At 34.8% G+C, this 4,951-nt stretch overlaps 1 pseudogene; it reads left to right on the forward strand.

The window, feature by feature from the left end:
* Positions 1 to 3,799: 3,799 nt before the first annotated feature.
* LOC102825034 lies at positions 3,800 to 4,542 on the forward strand (annotated as a pseudogene).
* The last annotated feature ends 409 nt before the right edge of the window (positions 4,543 to 4,951 follow it).

The raw sequence follows: 4,951 nt of genomic DNA on the forward strand, positions 1-4,951 counted from the left end.
GCTTGACTTTTTTCTTTGGTTCCCCCAGCTTGAGAAATGCTGAGCGTGTTCTTCCTTTTTGGTTTTTTGATTCCAGATCTTTGTACATTTTATTATGATGTCTGACTTTATCTTCTTGAACTATCTTTGAAATTTTGAGAATTTGAAATACATAGACAATAAGGATAGCAAATAATCCAAGGGAAAGGTTTGCCACATAAATAGATCTTAAAACACAAACACAATGGGTTACTTATCTATTATAATAGTTAACAACTAAATTGACAATATCAAATGCTGGAGAGTATGTAGAGCATATGAAATTCTGCTGCATTGCTGCAAGATGGTAACACTTTGGAAAACAGTTTGACAATTTATTTGGTGATGTATATAACCTGGAATATGATATAAAAAAAACTCATCCATATGTATTTACCTCCAAGTGAAAGGAAATAACTCTATATACCAATGTTTAAATGATTATTTGCAGAGTTTTGTTTTACTATATAACACGTGGACTCTCTTGATGAAAAAGGTTGTCTTTTGGTATGGTTATTAATAATCATCAAAAGCTAGAAACAATCAGATTGTCTAGCGAATAGTGAATAGGTAAACAAACTGTAGTAAATCTATACAATTTGGTTCTATTCAATGCAAAAAATTAACTATTATCAGATACATTAATATAGATGAATCTCAATAATATTATGATACTTTCAAAAAGCAGACACAAAGACTGCACACTGCATTGTTATATAATATTCTGAAAAAGGCAACACAGATACAAAAATCCTATTAGTAATTGTAAGGATCTGGGAATATTGGAGGGATCTGAATGCACAATGTTATAATGGAATTTTGGGGGTATAATATATTGTGGTGTAGCATTGTAGGATAAGCACTGGACTGCTAACCACAAAATCTCCAGCCATTCCTTGCAAACCCCTATGACAACAACTACACAACAAAGGTGAAGCAGTAAATCAGTTGTGAGACAGGATTTTAATAGGTACATGTTGGTAAGCATTCACAAAAGAGGAAACACAATTGTCCAATAAACATAAAAATGTATTCAATCTCAAAAGCAATATGAGAAATATAAATAATACTATGACACTACATGCTAGCAATGATACAAAGAAATGGATTGTCACATACATAGCTGGTGGGAGAATACAATGATTAACAACACAAGAGATACATAGTAAAATACTTAACATAGCAAAATTAATTAATTTGAAAGAATATTTATTATAACCAAGTAATTTCTCTGCAAGAAGACATGAATAAAAGCATATGAAGCTTTGTTTACAGTAACAAAATGATGTAAACAACTTAATTGGACAAATAATTGAGAAAAATAATAGCTTGTGACATATTCATAAGATGAAATACTAAGCTGTAGTGACAATAAATGAAGTAGCATTGGATTTAGTTAGACAGATTATTCTAAAAAAAACACAAGGACTCAAATTTAAAAAATTTTTGGTAGCAGAATAATTCATATAATACGATAATTATTTTTTAAATTAAGGAATTTCGAAAAGTATTCTACATTTTTATTTTGAAGCAGACAATGTAAGCATAAATTTTTTTGAAAAAAAAAAAAAATACATGAGTGGAAAATGTAAATACCAAGCTTAGGAAAGTGGCTTTCCTAAGGAAAAAGGAAGTTTTATTTAAGAAGTTTCATGATTAACTCTAGGTGTCTAAATGACTGGTCTCTGAGGTTTGGATATACTATGACTTGATTCTGCAGGAAGGAGGTATATTTCTTCCAGTAACATGCCCTTATTACTTGTCAGATACCCACTTGCATCCTCTTGGTGGTGTGATTGTTGTGTTCCACATAATCTGTTCCTCCTCATTGTTGTTATTATGTGCTGTCGAACTGATTCCTATGCTTAGAGACAGGAAGGAGAGACGAATTACTTCTGAATATTTAGTCACTGAAAACCTTATGAGTAGCAATGGAACACTATCAATATTCAATATTATTGAATATTGAAATATGATGACGAACACCAGAATACTGTCAGATAAAGTGCCAGATGATGAGTCACTCAGGTTGGAAGGCACTCAAAATGTGACTGGGGAAGAGTGACCTTTCAAAGTAGAGTTGACTGTGATGACACGAATGGAGTGAACGCCTTGGGATCTTCATAATGTGGCACAACTCAATATGAAGAGAAACAGCTGTAAACATCCATTAATAATCAGAATATAAAATGTATGAAGTATGAATCTAGGAAAATTATAAATGGTCAAAAATGAAATGGAACATATAAACATTGGTATCCTGATATGATAGGCTGAAATGGACTGTAATTGGCCATTTTGAGTCTGAATATCACATGGTTTACTATGCCAGGAGTGCTAAATTGAAGAAGAATGACTTCACATTCACCATCAAAAAGATCCTATCAAGATCATTCATGAGGTACAATGCTGTCTGCAATAGGATAATATCCATGCGCCTACAAGGAAATCATGAGGTACAACGCTGTCTGTGATAAGATAATATCCATGCGCCTACAGAGAGGATCAGTTAATACCACTATTATTCAAATTTACACACCAAACGCTAAAGCCAGGGATGAAGGAATAGAAGAACTCTACCAATTTCTTTAGTCTGAAATTGATCAAATATGCAATCACAGTACATTGATAATTACTGGTGACTGGAATTCAAAGATTAGAAACAAAGAGGAAGGATCAGTCATTGGAAAATATGACATTGGTGAAAGAAACGATGCTGGAGACCACATTAAAGAATTTTGGATAGTCATTGATTTGTTCACTCCAAATGTTTAAACAACATAAAAGATGACTATACATATGGACCTCACCAGATCAAACTTACATATGTGGAAAGAGAAGGTTGAAAAGCTCCATATTATCAGCAAATATGAGACCAGAGGCAGATTGTGGAACAGACCATCAGTTGCTCATATGCAAATTCAGGTTGAAGTTGAAGAAAATGAAACAAGCCCATGAGAAATTAAACATGATTTTGAATATACCCCACCTGATTTAGAAATCATCTGAAGAACAGATTCGATGCATTAGACACTAAAGACTAAAGACCAGAAGAGTTGTGGGATGACATCAAGAACATCATACAGGGAGCAAAAAATGGTCATTGAGAAGACAAGAGAGAAGAACAAGACCAGAAGATATTCTGAAACTTGCTCTCCAGAACAGACATGCTAAAGCAAATGATAAAAATGAGGTGGTACAAGAGCTGATCAGAAAATTTCAAAAGCCAGCTTGAGAAGACAAAGACAAATACTATAACAAATGTGCAAAAACCTAGCATTAGAAAATGAAAAGGGAAGAACATGCTCAGTGTTTCTCAAGCTAAGGAAACTGAAGAAGAATTCAAACCTTGACTTGTGGTATTGAAGAATTCTATGGACAAAATACTGAATGAAGAAGAAAGCATCAAAAGAAGAAGGAAGGATTACACAGAGTCACTGTACCAGAAATGGTTGATGTTAAAATATTTCAAGAAGTAGTCAGAGTCTCTGAGCAGCCACTGAAGGGGAAGGAACTGCATGTGTGTGTGTGTGTGTGTGTGTGTGAGTGTGCGCATGCATGAGTGTGTGGACAAGGAGGTGGGGGCAGCCGAGTTAGAATACCAACTCCTTGGACTCCATTTGCTATTCTCCCCCTCACACACGCCTATCTGCTGGAGGTGGGCATTATATTTTCATTCATTTTCAAACCTTTTGAAATTTTAGAGTTGGGGGTGGTGGAGAAAGGCAGAAAAGGGGAAGGGAGGAGACTAGTGACAGAAGAGGAAGTGGAGGACTTGGACATGAATAAGAGGGTTAACCTGGAGTTAAGGAACAAGGCCCCAGAGGAGGTGACAGAGTTGGTCCTTGATAACTGCCGGTGTGTCAATGGGGAAATTGAGGGCCTGAATGATACTTTCAAAGAAGTAGAGTATCTGAGTATGGTTAATGTGGGACCGAGTTCATTGGCTCGACTTCCCAGCTTAAATAAGCTTAGAAAGTTAGAACTTAGTAGCAATAATATTTCTGGAGGCTTGGAAGTCCTGGCAGAGAAATGTCCAAATCTTACCTACCTCAATCTGAGTGGAAACAAAATCAAAGATCTCAGTACAGTAGAAGCTCTGCAAAATCTTAAAAATTTGAAATGTCTTGACTTGTTTAACTGTGAGATCACAAACCTAGAAGATTACAGAGAAAGTATTTTTGAACTGCCGCAGCAAATTACAACTTAGATGGATTTGATCAGGAGGATAACGAAGGATCTGAAGAGGAGGAGGATGAAGAAGAAGATGAAGCTGGTCTACTTGAAGGATTTCAGGAAGAGGAAGAGGAAGATGAGGATGAGGATGAATCAGGCTCAGAATTTGGAGAAGGAGAAGAGGAAGTGGGCCTCTCATATTTAATGAAAGAAGAAATCCAGGATGAAGAAGATGATGATGACTATATCAAAGAAGGAGAGGAAGAGGAAGAAGAAGAAGAGCAAGAAGGTCTTAGAGGGGAGAAGAAAAAATGAGATGCTGAAAATGATGGAGAAGAAGATGACTAGATCATTCTAAGACCAGATTTCTTACTATTCTTGGGTGATTGTGTCTTCATTGTTTCTTCATGTATAATAGCTATCCTTAAAGAAATTAACATGTAATTTTTTATAGGAAAAGTGTAGTTTTACTGTTTTTTTGACTTTTTATCATTCCAAATAAGATTTATTAGTCTGTTAATGATCATATTGTATGTAGAGAAAATTTTTTCATTGACCCTCCCCCACATTGTGTAATTCCATAGAAACTTATTTGGAATCTTAATTTTTCTAATTCATACTCGCTTCAGTAGTCATTTTAAGGCCATAATTAAAACATGATAGCTTTTTACAAGGGATCCTATACTACATTTCATTTATAAGGTTTTAAAGTTATTTATAAACTAACTGAAGTCACAGTCAGCTGCAATATGAAATG

This window comes from Chrysochloris asiatica, unplaced genomic scaffold, assembly GCF_000296735.1.
Source record: "Chrysochloris asiatica unplaced genomic scaffold, ChrAsi1.0 scaffold00011, whole genome shotgun sequence".
NCBI lineage: Eukaryota > Metazoa > Chordata > Mammalia > Afrosoricida > Chrysochloridae > Chrysochloris > Chrysochloris asiatica.